General features: G+C 43.2%; 1 protein-coding gene across 7 annotated transcripts in view; it reads left to right on the top strand.

The window, feature by feature from the left end:
- Nucleotides 1-5,912: 5,912 nt before the first annotated feature.
- The window catches only part of LRAT (lecithin retinol acyltransferase), a 132,205-nt gene continuing 118,986 nt past the window's right edge, over nucleotides 5,913-19,131 (top strand). For 3 of the 7 annotated variants that reach the window (XR_015726509.1, XR_015726510.1, XR_015726511.1), the window contains exons 1-2: nucleotides 6,807-6,980; nucleotides 14,994-15,062. The gene's annotated coding sequence lies outside the window, so the exon portion shown is untranslated. Of the gene's footprint in view, nucleotides 6,481-6,806; nucleotides 6,981-14,993; nucleotides 15,063-19,131 lie in introns of those variants that run through there. The other 4 variants (XM_087866533.1, XM_087866534.1, XM_087866532.1 and 1 more) reach the window with 3 other exon arrangements.

The following is a 19,131-nucleotide window of genomic DNA, read 5'->3' on the forward strand; positions in this document are numbered from 1 at the left end:
TCCTCCACTGGCCGCTCAGACTAAATGTTTATTGAGCATGGACCATTTGCCAGGCCGTCCTTGTTCAGTGCAATGAACAAAACAGTCTGCTGTCAAGAAGTTTACACTCCAGTGGAGAGAAAGAGGCAATAAGCAATATATTATATAATATCCAGTAGTGACAAAGTCTGCAAAAAAAATAAAGAAGGGCAAGGGAACCAGAGAGGCGGAGCCCGGGCCAGTTGGGACAGGGTGGCCTGGGAAGCCATTTGTGGTAAGGCCAGGTTTGCTGGGTTTGGGGCGGAGCTAGTTGCAAAGCTTGTAGCTGGCTCATCATTGCTCCCTGCAGGCCTCCCAGGTATCTGCAGGGTGAGTAGTTAAGCTAACATTCGTAATTTTTTGGTTTGGGGTTGTGAGAGATTTGCCCAGCCCAGGGAAATGACAGAGTGAGAATAAAGTAAAGGAACCCCGTGAAACATGATGAAGTCCATCGACATCCTACTGTCATGTCTGGTATCCTGTGAGGGAACTCCGATCATGTCATTCTCTTCATCGAAAACCTTCTAGGACACTCTACCTCCTATCCAAGAGAATACAAACCTCTCAGCCTTGTATTTAAGCTTCTCCACAAAAATATGCCCAATGTAGCTTATCAGTCAAATCTAAATTGGATTAAGGTATCGCAATCCCATAAAATTTTAAAAACAATATTAAGTCATGTAATAATAAATTAATGAAAATAAATTTTATGTAAGCCCCATGAAAGTAAGGATTTTTATCTGCTATAACAATGCACTTCCTCAATAAATACAAATAAATACATGTTTAGTGAATAATGTTAAAGTGCAGTTTGAGGGAAAGCATATGAATATTAAGGGGTTTAGAAGATTAGTCAAGAGAAGGAAAGACAAATTACCCCAGCCTTGAAAGCCTCTGTCCCAGAGCAAAATGTGTTCACAGTTGTAGCCACGAAATCAGACCCCACAGGCTGGATCAGAAATAGCGCTGGTGGACAGTAGCTGTCCCCCGGACAAACCACAGTGGTTCTTCTGTGACCTCATTTGAGAGACATCAGGCCAGAAGAGACACATTCTCTGTGACTTTTTGACCAAAGGAGACCTCGCATGTGTTTTATTTTTGGAAAACAAAAGCAAAACTATAAAACACTTGGAAACCAATCCAGGTTGGAATGATGTCCATTAAAGCAGGTTGGACAAGTGCCAGTGCCACAGCACTGGAAGAATTTCCACTGGTCACTGCTTCTCCTGATCCAGTCTATGAGGTGTAAGGAGAGAAGGCTATGCAAAGGCCTCTGAGCTACTCCCACTGGCCTAGAAGCTGCTCGGGGGGTCCTGAGCAACAGTACAACCTTAACAAAGTTAAATAAAATAGTAGGAGGTGGGAAAATAAGGGAATTGACAAAGCATTGTGTGTTGGAGCTCTGTCAGGCATTTGCACTAACTTAAGAAAACTGTCTACCGCACACAGGTGTAGGGTTCATGTGTGTGGTAAAGAAAGCCAAATGACCTTTATCTGCCCCTTCCTTTAGACTTGTCTGTCCTGGTCCCACACTTTAGCCCAGCTTACCCAACTATGCCCCAAGCTAGCACCAATAAGAGGGGTCATAGCCAACATTTCAGAAACTCTTGCTAGGTCTTAGGGTACCCCCCCCCCCCCCGGCACATCTCAACCACAATTTGCAATTGTGCCTCAGAACGCCACATCTCTGTGTGCTTTGAAGAATCATATCGGTGCCTCCCATCTTGGCCCCAGCACCTTGCCCTCCTTGGGTGTGTTGTGGTACCTTCTTTCTCCTTTCAGGAATCCCTACCTGTTTTCTGTTCTCCCCAGAACAGGCTCTGATAAACACATATGTGGTAAGGTGTGAATGACTGATCCAGATGGAAGTGTCACTTCTGCCAAGATGGAAATTTAAACCTGAGGTAAAACTAGAAACCAAAGATATGAACTTCTAAAGATAGAATTTTAGCAAACAGTCAGCTATTGAGAGAGAATTATGGGATCATATGACACAAATTAGGTGACTGATTTAAGAGTAGTGGTATAAAGCAATTTAATGATGTCAGGACAATATTTTATTTCTGTTTTAAGTACTTAGACTTTCTTCTACATGACGATTTCTTTAAAAAGCTCCTCAGATTTCTGTTGTATTTTATTTAAAAATGCAGATTCCTCAGCCCTTTTCCAGATCTACTGAACAGAGTATCCAGGTATGGACCCCAGGGAATGTGCATTTTATTAACAAACTTCCCTAGCTGATTGCTCTGCTCAGGAACATAGAACCAGCTTTGCACGCTGTGCTGAGGAATAATCACACCTGCTTTACATAAGGTGGCCTGATTTCTGCTCAGCAATTTCAAAGCTCATATAATTCCTCTTTATTATGTTTTCTACCAAAGTCCCACTGGAATCATTTCTTGTTGCAAAAAGAATTCTAAAAAACCCCAAAAGGTATGAGTTTCTTCTATTTAAGTTCAAAATCAGACTTTCGGTAATTCGATTTATGGCTACATATTGCTTTATGAGAATTACCTCGATGCTGCCAGAAGAATGAACAGCAGGCTGCCGCCAAGTCCAATGCCTTACATGTTCCAGAAGCCCTTGCACACAGCTGATGTTCAAGAAACAATTTGGAGAGATTCAAACACGCTACAAAAATACACTAGAAAGGACTCAGGGAAGAGTTGAGTTGGAAGGAAGAGATGGGGAGGAAAGGGCCACAGATAATAACGCTGAGGAATGAGACAGATGGTGTGACCACTAACGTAAATGGAGGAAAATGAGAAGGAGGAACTGGTTTAGCGGGGAGAGATGAGTCCAATCTCCAGCATTTTAAGTTTGAGCGGTAGTGAGACCTCTAATAGGTAATGGTGTCGGAATGCTAGAGACAGAGCTTTGGGAATGAGACCTGATGCTGAGTCAATGAGAGAGAGTGAAGAGTTTCCAAGAAGAAAATATGGTATGAAAATGAAGGGGCTTGAGGATAGAAGTTGGACCTGAATTTCAGGCTAACAGAACAGAGAATGGAAGAAAGTCTCCATCCCTGTCTCATGCCCCAATCCTACAGACATGCCAGACTTTCAGATCTCTAGAATGAAATCCCCTGCACTTAAGTTCACCTATTTATCTGGGCCTCAGGGTGCTTTCGAGGTAGAGAATAATCAACAATGTAAGAGAGAGAATCTTCGCTGTTGGAGAATATGTCCAATAATAAAGAATGAGTAGTGGGGTAGTCATTTTACTTATATCATGTTCCATGGAGTCAGAAGCAGGTAGCCTGCCTAGTAAATTGCTTTTGTTCATTGGCATATCTTGTGAAATTAGTCTAATTGTATTGAATTTCCGGAGGGGCTTGGGCAAATCTGTTGGATTGAATAGTGAATAGGTTTAATACGGCATATGTCATTATAGATATCCCAGATTACATAGGGCTAGAGGCCAGAATACAAGGAATTTGGGAATACGCTGTATTTTAAGGTTCTATGTGGAAAGAGGCAGCCTCTCTGATATGTAATGCAACAGAGCCACCTGCTGGTGAACCAGTTTCATCCTTAGGCCGCAATGGGCTCTCAGGTCAGAAAGCTGAACTCAGAATTTGGGTGTGCAATGTGCCTGGGAGCCTCTTTTTTATCAGTCTGGGCCCGGCAGAGCTGTGGATTCTAGATGTGTGTTTGGTTGTACTTCCTAAGATCCTTGTTTTAGCATGCTACATAAAGAAGCCAAAGGTGGCCCCCGATATTGGCCCCTAGGTTGCTGATTTCTTTAGAACAGGCTGGGACCCACGAACTCAAAAGCCTATGGGCACCAAAACCAAATTTTCATATTTAGAACATATTCAGTGGGACGCCTAGGTGGCTCAGTCGGTTAAGCGTCTGACTCTTAATTTCGCTCAGGTCATGATCTCAGGGTCCTAAGTGTGAGCCCTGCATTGGACTCTGTGCTGGTGTGGAGCTTGCTTAAGATTCTCTCTCTTCCTCTCGCTCTGCCCCTCCCCCCATCCCCACTTGTGTGTGTTCTCTTTCTCTCTCAAAACAAAACAAAAAACATATTCAGTTGTTTTAAATACAGCTCAAATAAGCATATTTTAAAACTTACTTAGAACTGCTTTGCATATGCCGAGAAACTGCGTCCAACATCCGCTAGCCACAGACAAGATAAACCTTGTAGCTGTTAAAGACCTCTACTCTGCTGCTGCCCTTCGGAGTTCCCAGGTCAGAAACTCCCAGGGGGCTGCTCCCATCATCCTCTTCCCCAGGACTTCCCTTACCTTCCTACTGTCCTGGGAGGAAGCCCTGTGCTGTCATAGCATCCAATGACCCTATACTGTGTGGACTCCCTTCCCCACTTCCCGCGTGCACACTGTCACTGTGCTGCCCGAATAAAGCTTGCTGTGTGTTACTCCCGCCTCATGGTCTTATCTGCTTCCTCCATCAGCCCCAGATCCCTCCGACTCACTATACTAGGCAAGATAGGCCTTGCCTCCAAAGGGAGAAAGAAATGAATTTCAAAAACTGAAAATCAAGTTGTTTGTATGGTCGTGGCATTATACATCCTCTGTGCCTCCTCTTTGATTGCTCTTGGTCCCCTGCACAAGGCAACACTGTTTCCCAGGTAGGGCTTGGAGGTACTGAGGCACCTAATTGTCCCTTCCCAAAGTGTCCTGGAGGGCCGGCCACAAAAGGGGTGAAAGCTCACAGTGTGTAGGTACTTTAAATATGCTATCCCTCCTCGGGGAAGAGTTGTTCCGGCAGTAGGCAAAATGGCTAATAGTCTTCCTCTGAGTCTGGTCAAGGACCCCTATGCTCTTGACCTCGATAACGGAATACAGCAATGGCGGAGCGACTTGGAGAGACACTGCAGCCAAGTTAGTTCTGAAAAAGGACGCAGAGGGACTGAGCCTAAAGCCCAGGGGCTCAGTATTGAAAGGTAATAAAAGTTGCTTGGTAATTCCTTCTCCCTCTGTATGGTTGAGTGTATGAAAATAGCATCTCCCCTCCTGTGGTTTGGTTAAGGATTAGACTATCACCCTCTCACCTGTGCCACGCACTAGCTCTGTTATCCTGGAAAACTATTTAGCCACTCTGGGCCTACGTCTCCTTGTCTGTAAGATGGAGAGAGACAATAACAGGACCCCCCCCCCCGGGCCCCCTGTGGGTTTGTGTTGAGGATTAAAGGAGATCATAGTTAATTCTTTTCTAACAGAGGCAGTAAAACATAACCCATAACCGCTGCGAGTATGGACACTGGAGCCAGGTTAGCTGGATTTAATTTCCAGCTTACAGCTTACTTCTAGCTGTGTGACCTTCTCTACGTCTCAGCCATAAAATGGGGATACTTACATTATCCATCACATAAGGTTGCTTTATTTAATGTGTTAATAAATAGAAAACATTAAAAGCACCTTATAAGAATCCATTTTTGTTATAAAATAAAGCTTAGAACAGCTTCTGATAAATAGTAAGAACTCAGTAAATGTTAACTATTTTACTGTCAGTCACGTAACTTCTCAGATCCATAAACTTTATATTAATATAATTATTCAGTAACAAAGAAAGGTCTGGTCTCTGTTTTCTTCCTTTTATTATAAAATTTTACTCCTAACTTAAACTCTTGCTTTGTTAAATTCAATCTAGAAGACGAACCAGCACCATGGGACTTGAAGGAATGATAAGTGCATGAATGGAAACAAAATGGCTCAAATCTTAAGTATAAAAAGGAGACTAGCTCCTCTTTCTGTCCACCGAAAATTAAATGGTTATAAACACCTTCTGCTACTTCCTTTGCGTCCCTCTCATACTTATTATGTAAGAACGTGCGTGCCGATCTGTGTTCCCAGCAGGCCTTGCTCAGATGGTACTTTTAAGTATCGGAAAACCAGGTTCTTCACAGACCTGGCTGGAGAAACAAAGCTGCCCTGGATACAGTTCTCCACCTCCTTGGAAGAGAAGAAGAGAAGTTGGGGGCTGCCATATCTGTCTTGTTGGATTTTTCCTTCTCAAGCTCAGAATTTGGAAGGGAGTGGGGAATGCGGGGAAGATCTTAAAATCATTGGCACAAACCCCAAAAGCAGAGGAAAGGAGCCGAGCCGGCAACGCTAAACCGTGTTTTGTTTTGTTTTAAATAATTTTTTGTTATGTTAAACCGTGTTTTGTGGCCAGGCTTGTTGAAATTGCTGGAGCCCGGGTGGCTGGCGGGGCGGACCTCAGACCCCGGGCTCGGCGCGCAGGTGCAGCCTGGCCAGCAGGGGGCGCGCGCGGCGCCGTCACCCAGCAGAGCCGCCCCGCGAGCGCGCGCGGGTTCTCGGATTCTCCGCTTCCTGGAGCAGCCTGCAGCCGTCCCGGGCGCGGCACCTGCTACGGGCGACTCTCCCGCTGGGCGCAGGACCCCGGCTACGCTGCGCCCCGGCGGAAGCCCGCGCGGGTGACGGGCTGGATTGGAGGGTTGCGCCTCCGCATTTTGGGGGAGACTCCTCTGCATCAGGTAACCGAGCGGCAGCTTGTGCCCAGCGCTCACTCCTACTGATCCCGGGCACCCTGTCCATCCCGCGCTCCTTTCTGCCCGGCGTTCTTGGTTAAAAAGGCGGGAAGGGAGGCGCGAGGCGTTGACCGCAACCCTGGAGGGAGATCCCAGGTGTAGGGGCCACAATCTGAGCGATGACACTTGGACTCTGCAAAGTTTAGAGCCGCTTTAACTGTGCTTTTCTCCACCACGCCTCCTAGCTTGGCACCGACCTTTCCCCTCTCCAGAGAGCGGCAGGGCGCCGGCCCGGCCGTTGCGCAACCCCCCCCCTCGAAAAGTGCCTGCCTGCCTCCCTTTCCCTGCCTGCCCTGTTCTAGTCGTTCCCTCCCTCCCGCCCGGACCGAGCCTTCTGTCTCCTTTTCGTCCCTCCCCTGTTTTTTTCTCCGGTTGAAAATCTGCAAAACCTTTCCGCAGAAGTTGGCAACACAGTGGACTCGGTTGTTGGCGGCTGTGGATTTGAAGTTAGGAGTGGGGCTTAGATAAAACTGTGGCTTTTGTACCTCAGTGGTTTAGGGCTTTCTTGTGCCTTTGTCTCCACTCCCGATGATTTGTTTCATTTATTAAAAATAAGAATATGTTCTCCCTCTCCCCCTTTTTGGACCCCTTTATAAGGTGGAAATCAAGTGAAGAAAAGGGTGGGGAATCAGATCCCCATTATTCAAACCCTGACTATTCATACACTTTAACATAGGGTAATCAGGCCTGGGGTTATTTTTCTATTTATTTACATGGAAACGATCTAGTGAAATACAATGAACAGAGAATTCATTTGGGGGAGGTGTAAACATTGTTTGCATCTAAATGTGTTTTGACACTTTGGGCGTGCCCTGGTTTCAGAGTCTGTATCATTTGATTTGAGGGCCATTGTCCCTGGCCTGAAATACCAAACCATTGTCTGTCCTTATGCCCCCACATTCTACTACTGATGTTTATTTCTTTTTATTTACAGTCTTAATGTTCTTTAAGAGTCCCCCCTCATGAATCGCAGTTACCGAGGGAAGGATGAGATCATAATATGTATTGAAAAAGAACCTGCTGTGGGATTCCAGAAACATGGCTAACTTCTGAAGGCCTATGTTCAGTATTTGGTTCTGGGCCTAGTTCTGCTGCTAATTGGCTATGTGACCTTGATTGTTCAATTTATTTAATCTCTTGAAACCTTGTTTATCTCACTTCAGGAAAGCTGGAATTAATAAGCTCCATCCACTGGCCAGTGAGTGCTAAAATCAGTGGTCAGTCTAGGCCCTCATCCTCCTGGACCTGTCAGCGGTATCAGACCAAACTGATCACTCTCTCCTTAAAATATGTTTTTCTTGAAGTTTTCCTCCTTCCTCCCTGCCCACTCCTTCTCAGTCTCCTTGATTGTCCCTCTTTATTTCTAAAAGCTAAGGTTTGCAATGCCTCAGGCCTCCTCTTGGACTCACTCTTTAGACACTCTCAGCTATAATATTTAACATCAATACCTTGATACAGACTCCATACTCACGCCTCCAACGTGGACTTGTCCTCTGAAATCCATATTCCCATATCCAGTTGCCTTGACATCCTCTGTAAAAGGCATCGTAGAGATAGCATGTTTAAAGCTGAACTCTTGATCTTCACCCCCAAACCTGTTGCTCCCCCAGTCTTGTCCATCTCAGCCAATGACAACCCTGTCTTTCTACGCTCAGGCCCAGACCCTCGCAGTCAAACCTGTCTTCCACCTGCACTCTTGTCTAAACTACCGTCCCTTTAATTGGACTATAGTAATAGCCTCCTACCTCATCTGCCTGGTTTTTCCCTTGCCCTTCTGCGGTGTATTCTCCTCACAGCTGCCAGAGTAATCCTGCAAGTCGGTTATGTCCTGCATTGGAACTAAACTGTCCAATGGCTTATTGCATTCGGAGTAAAATCCGAAGTCCTTACAGTGACCTAAAAGTGTGACTTAGTCTCTGATTCTTTTCTGGCTTCATCTCTTCCTTGCCCCCCACCGGCTGCCCACTGGCACTGCTGGCACACTGATCTTCCAGCTGTTACTCCAGTATGCCAAGCACATCCCTGTCTTGGGGACTTCGCACTTACTAGTCTCTCCATCAGAAACGTTCCTTCCCCAGACAACCCATGGGCTGGCTCCTTCACTTCCTTCAGGCCTCTGCTCACTCAAATATCATCTTATCGAAGACACCTACCCTTGACCACTCGATAGTCAATAGCCACGTTCGACCCTATCCTTCCTGGTACTTCCTAACCCCTTACCTTGCTTTATCTTTCTCCACAGCCCTTGCCAGCTGACAGATATTTGTGGGGCTTTTTTTTCCCCCTCTTCCCATCCTGTCTCCAGAATGGAAACTCCAAAGAGGGCAGAGATTTTGGTAGTTTTGATCGCTGCTGTGTCTCCAGTGCCGAGAACAGTGCTTGACGCGTGTCTTAGCCCCTTTGGGCTGATAAAATAAAACACCACAGACTGGGTGGCTTTTAAACACAGAGATTTATTTCTCACAGTTCTGGAGGCTGGAAGTCTGAGACCAGTGCGCCATTAGAATTGAGTGAAGGCTATCTTCCAGGTCATAGACCTCGTATTGTGTCCTCACCTTTTGGAGGGGACTAGGGAACTCTGTGGGGTCTCTTTTAGAAGGGTACTAATCCCATTCATGACCTAAACACTTCGCAGGGGCCCCACCTAATACCACCACATTGAACAGTAAGAGTCAACATATGAATTTCGTTGACGGTACAAACATCACATGGAAGGTCATTAACACATGTTTATTGAATGAATGAGTCTGAGGGGTGATATTTATAATATTTGGATCACAGGGTTAAAGTGAAGATCATTTCATGAGGCCATTTCATATGCTGGAAAGAACTTTGGTTTTGTAGTTAGAGAAACTTGGTTGCAAATCCTAGTTACATACCCACGAGTAGTATGACCTTCTCAGAAGGTCCATTTTCCACATTTGTGGGACGGACAAAATATAATAAATACCTCAAAGGTTTATTGTGAGTATAAGGCAAAATATAAATGTACATAAAGCATTTGGCCATGAGGAAGCTAAAAACAAGCAGTTTTGATAACTTGTGTCTGAGTGTGTTTTGTAAGCTCTAAAGCCACATATGGCACTAATATCACTGAAGATATTGTATACAGTGTGCGGCCATAAACTTTTCAGAGTCAGTGATTTCAGTGTTCGTAACATAATGCACTCAGAAAATGAGTAATTAGTGGCATTGATACCTCAGACCTATAGATTCTAATGGAAGTGATTGTCTGACATCCTGCATAATTTTCCCATGTCCTTTGGCCCTGCTAGGCCTAAGAAGGCAATGTATATTCTTATTACCTCAGTCTCTCGCAAAACCCTGTGCACAAATTCAACCGCTTAATTCACTCACTCTTAATCCAAGTAATTATCTGGTGAGAAGCTATCATGCTGTCATTTCTTCAGCGTGGTCCTGCCTTATGAGTACCATTTATTTTAGTTGAGCGCACGGGGACAGAGCGTAGAGATTCAAAGAGGAATATGCCATGCCCTTATCCTCGGGAGACTCAGGCTCCTGCGATACAGTATAGGCCAGCTTTAGGAGGTGTGTACAATGCAAACTGTTTGAGGACAAGAAGTCAGCTCCTACCGCAGTTAGAAGACACTAGGAAGTCAGACAATAGCATACTGATTATTTTTTTCATCTTGAGTTAATTTTTCCTTGACACTCCAAAGGTGTAGGCCATATTCTTGAGACTGAGTTAGCTTTGAGGCTTCTAGGGCACAGAAGGTTGTGAGGTGAGGGGACCTTGAGTCCCAGGCCCAGTTCTGTATACTTGTTCAGATTTAAAAGTTATAGACTACGGCACTGCTAGGTAAATGGAGGCAGCTTCAGAATCTCCCTGGGACTTCCTAAGCAGTCTTGCTTTGGTTGTGATGTACCCTTTCCCTGGTTTGCTACCCCCTCCTCAGTAATCATGCAGGCTCAGAACGACTTCAAGAACCCAGAAAGTCTTTTGCGCTTTTCCTTAGTCCACACCCCTCAACCAACATGGCAGCCCCGCCTCCCCGGGATCCCCGCTCCTCCACAGTTGGGTTCCTGAGTGGACGAGCTCAGCGCACCACGTGGGGTAAGAAGATGATCCCAGTGTGTGAGTTCTCAACGAGGTTAGAGTTGTCCTAAACCTGGAGAAGAGAACAATGTGCATGACCATGGAACATGGCATTTGAAGAAAGGGCTTCTTCACTGAAGTTGGCCATGGCCAGTAAATGTCTTTATTTTCCAGGGAAGTATAACGGCCTTGTATGTACCTACAGGACCAGGTTTTATTCATCTTTGCTTGGCACAGTGCCTCTCACACACAGTATATCAGTTATTTATCAGTTGCACATAGGTTTACTCTTGGGGAATATCTGTTAGTCTCACATGTGTTCATCAGGAATTCTGTAATATCAACAGAATTTGCACTATTTTATTTTATTATTTTTTTAAAATATTTTATTTATTTATTTGACAGAGAGACAGCCAGTGAGAGAGGGAACACAAGCAGGGGGAGTGGGAGAGGAAGAAGCAGGCTCCCAGCGGAGGAGCCTGATGTGGGGCTCGATCCCAGATCACCGGGATCACACCCTGAGCCGAAGGCAGACGCTTAACGACTGCACTACCCAGGCGCCCCTGCACTATTTTAGTTAAACATTTACTCATTAATAAATATTTACTGAGCACAGTCCTGGGCCTTGAGAATACGAAACAGAATACTACCTGTTTCCTGAACCCAGAATAAATTCTACTGATCTTTATTTATCTCCAGACTTACACAAAATTCAACCTGTTGTTTATCTTTGTTTAAACCCAAGACTCTCAACAAGGAACGAGAACTTTTTTTTGTAAATATAAACTATAGAAAAATAATTTAAGATGATTATTTCTATCTTCTCATCTCTATTTACTTTTTTTTAAAAAAAAGTTCTGCTTAACACAGTGTACAATTAAGTTCATTTATTTAATTCTTCAGTAGCCCTCAGGCTCCACAGTTTGTGGGGGCAAAGTTGGTTCAAACTCTGATCCCACAGAGGGTGACTTGAGCAAGGACACCTTGCAGCCTTTGGGAGAGGGTTATCCTTGCACCTTCTCTTTGGGCTTTGGGCTCCTTGCAGTTCCGTCACTTAAGGGAAGACATGCTGACAGCCAGTTCTGCTCCTTCTGGAAATTTTCTACAGTGTCTAACACTTGTTCAGATGACTTTTCTCAGGAAAGCAGATTTCATGAGCCTCTCCATTTGCTCTTGGCCTATTGAAACACTGGCAGGTATGATTTAAGAATCCAAACAAGGAAACATTTAAAAGTACATGACACTAATTTGCAATGCAGTTTCCATCTCTGTCTTGGATTTTACATTGTCCCCGAAGCCTACAGTGGTCATTTGAATGATGCGTCAGCCACAAAGCAGGCTTTGTCTGATTTTTGTGGCATCCATTTGTTCTTGTCTTCCTTTTCTCCCTTACCCCAATATTCCCACAATCTCAAATACAACCCCTTGTGCCCTGTTTGAATGTCACACTTCTACTAAAAGTCTTGACATGAGATCACAAAGTAAGATTTTTCTTCCATCTCTGAAATCACTGAGGAAAAGATTCTGTTCTGTGTGTGGTCTATAGAATGGCTCAATTGGAGACTAAGGCCCAACGTTTCAACAGATAGTACTGCTCCTCGTCTCAAAGCAGTTGCTGGTGACTTTTCTGAGCTCAAGTGTCCTGGAGAACTCACACAGAATTAATTACAGGACTCCTTATATTTCATCAGTTTCTTCATTTATTTTAATGGGTTTTCCGTACATATATTACATCATGTCTGAGTTTACTCTTTTATGGTTATAAAATCCATCCATCTCTTTTGCATTATAGGGGGAAAAAGTGTAAATGAGTATCTCAGTAATTAAGAAATAATTCTTAATTAACTCTATTTATTTTATTTTACGTCTTGACATAAGGCTTTGCTGTGCCAAGGTCTCTGACCTAGTGGAAAATGTTTCCACCTGTGAAAAGCCTTTACATAAAATCTTTACAGTAGGTTGTAGAAATTTCAGCATGACAGAGTAAAAGATTCCATGGCAGTTAATAAGAAATTAGAGGCTTACATAATCCATGGGTATGATAAATGAGGGATGTGATGTGAAGAAACTTTTAGAAGAAGAGTTGTTTTGAAATGTGTTTCTTTTTTTTTTTTTTTTTTTAATATTTTATTTATTTGACAGAGACCAAGCCAGCGAGAGAGGGAACACAAGCAGGGGGAGTGGGAGAGGAAGAAGCAGGCTCATAGCAGAAGAGCCTGATGTGGGGCTCGATCCCATAACGCCGGGATCACGCCCTGAGCCGAAGGCAGACGCTTAACGACTGCGCCACCCAGGCCCCCTGAAATGTGTTTCTTGTTCATTCAAACATTAATTCAGCCAACTTTTGCTAAGTGCCCTTTAGGGTACAGTGCTGGAGACTAGGGACACCACATTAAGACAAAGCCCACACCTTTAAACATACCACTGCTTAGGAAGACAAAATATTTTGTGGTAGTATTTTTCTTTAGACTTTTATGTCTCTTGTTTTGTACTTGGGGCATTGCCTTTGAATGAGATTTTTAACAAGGGAGTAACTTGAAGACAGTAAATGATGTTAGAACGAAGGAAGGAGGAAGCCTAGAGTCTTGGTAAGAGCACACTTTGTTTTCCGCTTCTCATATATGCATCATACCAAAAGCTGTGAGGGGCAGAGGCGGTTTTCGCCTAAACTGATTATGAATTTAGAACAGCAAAGAGGATTTTACACCTGATGAGTTGGCAATATATAATTTCTTTTACAAAGAATCCTTTCCATTTGAAGGAAATAATGTCTGGAGAGCACTGGGGAATGGGAAAATCACCACTGCTATAGATATTTTTCGATTTTCTTGTCTTTTCTCTTACCCTATAATAATTTACTTTTCCTCCAGTTAGCAGGACTAAGTACGTGGATTACCACCCCAATATGGCAGTGCTTGGATGTAAAGTACAATGGCAAAAAAAGCTTAGTAAGGCAGAAAGGGTTTCCCGGGGCATATCCCCAAAATGCGTAAGCATGTATCTAGATTCGATATTTGGGTAATGTAGAGGATATAAGATTTTATCTATGCATTTTTCAATTTTGATTAAATTATTATTAAATTTTTGAAAAAGTAAATTACACTTTGGGCTTTACTTCTAGTTCCTCAGCTACTATATGGCGAGAAGCTGGATTGTTTGGTTTTTGCTCTATGTGCCTGCGAACTGCTGCAAAAGTAAAACTGTCTGTAGTCATTTTAATAACCATGTAGCCGTACTTTAAAGGATAATTACACAAGACAATGTTTATGTAGGTGACTTAGTATAAAACTTTACAGTGTTCGGGCTTCTCATTAGAAAAAGATGTAAGTCACTTGGCTAGTTACTATCACTTAAGGCAGAAATATCTTAAGGAAATGCAGCTAGCTCCGCAAGAGCTTTGATCACATAGATGAATAAAGTAGCCTCATTTACAATATACACAAAAATCTAAAGGCCTGAATGCCCACCGCTAATGAAATGGTTACCTAAGTGCTGAGCGATCCAAGCAAAAAATCTTATGTAGCACTACAATTATACTTATGAAAGCTTTATTAACATTATTATGCTGTCATAGATAGTACACGATAAATATCTTAGTCCTCACTTTGAAATATTTGTTAGTTCCAGTGGGTTAGATTTTTTTTTTATCTTAATATTTAAGGCCTAGAAATTGGCCTGAAACATGGAATATATCCCAACAGAAATTCCATTTAGACAAGAAAACCATTCCAAGTATTTAGCTTGTTGGAGAATATGTAAAAGTCTTAAGAGAGCTATGTCATCAACTTTGTGGTATTTAGTTTATGTAAATAGCTGCTTTTACTTGGCAGAATTAATTTAAAATATAAGCCCGTAGGAACACAGCTAATTATCTAATTTGTGCTTTGAACTATAGTTTGACTGCAAATGAGGTACTTTGGAATAACTTCATCACCTATGATAACTCTTACTCCAATCTACCCTTTTGGTTTCCTGCATCTGTTTCTGCAATCTCCTCAAGCAAAGGAGACACCATTTGCTTCCCCTGAGAATTAGTGTAGGATTTTAGTGATGAATGCCCAGGGCATGGATAGTGTTGAGAATTTTAGGTTTTAATAAAACTTTGGATTTACAACTGCTAAGAGATCACAAAGAGAAGTGATTAGCTTTGTTTAATCCTTATGTTATTACATTGGGGATAATGAAAGTTCAGTTTTTATGGAACATAATGCTAGACTTTTCCATCGATGGATTATATTTTCAAAATCACATGGGATTAGTTCTTTCCAGACAACATAAATATTGCTTTTAATATTCAATGTGACCTTGCAAATAATTAAAAGATTGATTAGTCTTCACTGTTACCTTTGAGTTAACTAAATACATCTTAGAGTGGATAGCATATTTGTTGTTATACTTTTAGGACCTGGGCAATGTTCCTGATTTTATGCAGATGCCATGGCTCCATATATAAAGGACATTCACTAAAAAGGTAATTTGAAAAGTATCATTAAATCATTTTAATTTCCTATATTCAGCGGCATGTGAAATTTTAAGAATGAGAGGATATATAGATACACATGTATGTATCTGTATCTACAGCTATAACTACATAAAACTATTTGCTTGACATAGTCACTAAAATAAATAACTCAACATTTGAGAGGGCTTTATTCGTCACTTCGATGTGGTTCTAAGGAGAGAAGGCAGTTGTCATTAGATGAAAGAATATTTTAAAATATAGCCACTGTTGGGGCGCCTGGGTGGCACAGCGGTTAAGCGCCTGCCTTCAGCTCAGGGCGTGATCCTGGCATTATGGGATCGAGCCCCACATCAGGCTCCTCCACTATGAGCCTGCTTCTTCCTCTCCCACTCCCCCTGCTTGTGTTCCCTCTCTCGCTGGCTGTCTCTATCTCTGTCGAATAAATAAATAAAATCTTTAAAAAAATATATATATAGCCACTGTTAACCCACTGGCGTATTTGGGTTGATTTCCAGTCAGAGAGTTAAGATTGTCCCGGTCGTTGGCTCTCCTCACCCTGGGTGTTCTGTAGCACAGGGCACATCCTATTAGAAGATCTTCCTCGAGTCAGGATGAGATCTGTAGCTGCGGAACCACATAAGCTGCTGACCATACTTGAACCAAACCCAGGACTCTGGCCTCGTTTTCATAGTGCTGTGATTTATTGGGCTAACCAAGAAAGCCTTTGCAGTTGGATACTGAGGTAACTTGAAGTGACATCACTGACTATCTCTCTTTTAATTATTAAAAATGTATCTCTGATTAAAAAGGCTAAGACCCTTAGAAGTGTTGTTGTTTAAGATCTTTAAGCTGAAGAAGAGCTTTGATTAATAGCCTGCATGTAGTTATTATGTACACTTAGTTTTATTGTTGATGCATTTCAGAATACATTAAGAGTTAGGAGGTCTGTATTTTTTTTTTTAAGTAGGCTCCACGCCCAGTGTGGAGCCCAATGCCGGCTTGAACTCATGACCCTGAGATCAAGACCTGAGCTGAGATCAAGAGTCCACGCTTAACCCAGTGAGCCACCCATGCGCCCCAGATCTGTACTTTAGATATGATTATTACCCACTAGGAGGAGCTGTATCCCCTTTTAAAAAATTAGTTACCCAGCGAACGTAAAGCAAAAAGAAAGCAAGGTGTCAGACTTACCAAAACTTACGAACCCCAGGTATTGGTAGTAAATGTTATTTGTACATCATCTTTCACTTTGGAATCATGAAACGTCAATCACTCCACAAAAGTTTGTACTGCTCTTGCTGTGTGGCAGACATAGAGTCAGATATCACAAACAAGGTCCGTGATGCTAATGCTTCTTAGATGAGAGGGTGGAAAGAGAAAGATTTGGGGGAGGGAGTTTCCTTCAATAGAAGTAACAGTTGGGGGTCGCCTGGGTGGTTCAGCCAGTTAAGCGTCTGCCTTTGGCTCAGGTCGTGATCTCAGGGTCTTGGGATCCAGCCCCGCCTGGCATCTGTCTCCCTGCTCAGCAGGGAGTCTGCTTCTCCCTCTCCCTCTGCCCCTCCCTCTAGGCCCTGCTCTCTCTCTTACTGTCTCTCAAATAAATAAATAAAATCTTCAAAAAAATTTTAAAAAAGAAGTAATAGTTGAAGCTATGACTGGGAAGGATTCCCGTACAAGGGATGGGAATGGATATGCGGGACAATCGGGTTAAGTTAGGGAAAAGGAAAGAGGGGAGGTAGTGGAGGCAAAGGAGGAGGGGGAGGGGAAGGGAAGGGCAGAACCTGGATAGTGCAGTGTCACCGGAGCCCAGGCAGGGAGGACTTTAAGAAAGTGTTGTGGAGTCGGGGAGGAGTGTGGGGCCGAGGTCAGATGTCCCTGAGTAGGTAGAGGAGAGTGAAAACAGAAAACAAATGTTGTGCTTGGTTAGAAAGAGGACTAGTGGGTATACATTCTAATTATGTACACTCAATAATCATTCTTTGGCCAGTTAATAGGAGTGGTTTAGCAGAGCATTCAGAGCTTTGCAGGTACTGTCTGATGACCCATGTCATGAACCACACACACAAATCCACGTATAGGGTGACACCACCGATGACGGCAGGCAAGGAGTGGGAAGAGCAGGTCTTCATCCTGCCTCTGTCATTAATAAGCTGCAGGACCCTGGACAAGTCACTGAGCCTCTTTCTACCCTAACTTCTTCCGTAAATGAGGTGGTTGGATTAGGTCAAGATGTCCTAATTTGGTGACCAAAGATGGGTTTTAGGGAATCTGAGATGCCCCTAAAATTATAAGCAAAAACCGTTTTTCCCCCTAAAGAGAGGATCCATAGTTTTCTCAGATTCCCCGAAGAATATCTTAAAAAGATAAGACTCACTGGATTAGGTGATCGCTAGAGTCCTGTCTACTGTAGAATTCTAGAATCTGGAATCTCTAGCTTTCACCACTCTGTAGTATTCTGCATGGAGTATCTCAGTAAGACACCATGGAATTAATTAGAGCTTCTGAAAGTTCATTGATTAGACCAGTCCTCTCTAGAGATTATTTAGAAAATCTAGAGAATTTTGAAGATTAAAACATCTTTTCTTGAATGGCCCTCATATATTTTTATTAGGACCCAACCGTTAAGTCTCTGTTGACGTCAGTTATTAGCTGTGCCTCTGACGGGCGTAAACACCGGTAGTGGCTGCAGCCACTTAACTGTTGTCCGGGGATGCCATCACCTTTCGTGTACTTGCCTCTAACAGGAAAAAAAAAAGGGGGGATCCTTGGATGTAAACGTGATCAGAGAGATGGCGGCGGGGTGTGTCTTCTGGCAGGTGCGTGCGCACCTCCGGAGTGCGCTGCTGCCCTTGACAAGATAGCCAGGGGGACTGGCGTCGATGTGAAAATAACCGTTGTCACCGGAGATGACGTAATGGGACATTACTGACGTTTACGTGATATGTTCCGAAGCAAGAAGCCCTCGTATCATGTGATAAACTGTTATGATGGTTTAATTTGGTCTAATTCAATTTTGGTATAGCTCTTAGGACTGAGCACAAGAAATTCCTTTCTGATCTATGTTATGGTATAGATCTGCTCTGTCAGCTGCCTCAATTGGTTATCTGTTTATCTATTTATTTTTTTGGTTATCTATTTATGTTTATAAACTACCTTTGCGTGTGGTATTAAAGATCTGTTGAGTAACGAATCAAGGCGACCTTTAAAATGACTTTGGACCCTGCTTTGGACATGGAGGTTTACACTGAGACTGTGCTTCTTACACACATGAAGTTCTTTAGTACAAGTCATTACCTACCTTTCTACTCTTAACCTCATTTTGTTGGTTCCAGCTGGTGGATTTCGCTGCACGTGATACATTCTGTGTCACAACAGGAAGGGAAGTGAAATCAGTAAATTCTTCTACGAGCCCTTGGGCTTGAAAAGCTCCATGTTTCAGGCAAACATTGTGCTTTTTATTGGCGCTGTTTCCTTGATACTGTCTGAGTTTAGCTCCCTGTGAGATGTCAAAGACGTAGGATCCTACTTGTGAAATACGAACACTTTTGCAGGTCCCTGGTTATTTGTAATATCGATACTGGCTGTCAGGAATACACAAAAAAATCAATTGACTGTTCAAGTGTAAACAGAACAGATCTGCCGATTAGCTTTACCCTTGCCATCCCTCGCGTGGGCCTCCTAAAGGTACTGTCGGCACAGCTCCAAGTTATGACTGGGGACAGCTAGGTGGAGGTGACCTTTCAGGGCTGTCTTATTTCCATGTAGACAGTGTATTTTTATTCGTCTGTTTCCTTCTTCTAAAGAAGAGGTTCTTATTTTTATACTACCAAGAAAGTAACTGCTCTGAGTGAATTTGCCACCATAACTTTCTGTTGATATATTTTATTTTATTTTTTAATTTTTTAAAATATTTTATTTATTTGTTTGATGGAGAGAGAGATAGCCAGTGAGAGAGGGAACACAAGCAGGGGGAGTGGGAGAGGAAGAAGCAGGCTCCCAGAGGAGGAGCCTGATGTGGGGCTCGATCCCAAAACGCCGGGATCACGCCCTGAGCCGAAGGCAGACGCTTAACGACTGA

This window comes from Ursus americanus, chromosome 13 (assembly GCF_024610735.1).
Source record: "Ursus americanus isolate L20-20 chromosome 13, mUrsAme1.1.p, whole genome shotgun sequence".
Classification (NCBI taxonomy): Eukaryota; Metazoa; Chordata; class Mammalia; order Carnivora; family Ursidae; genus Ursus; species Ursus americanus.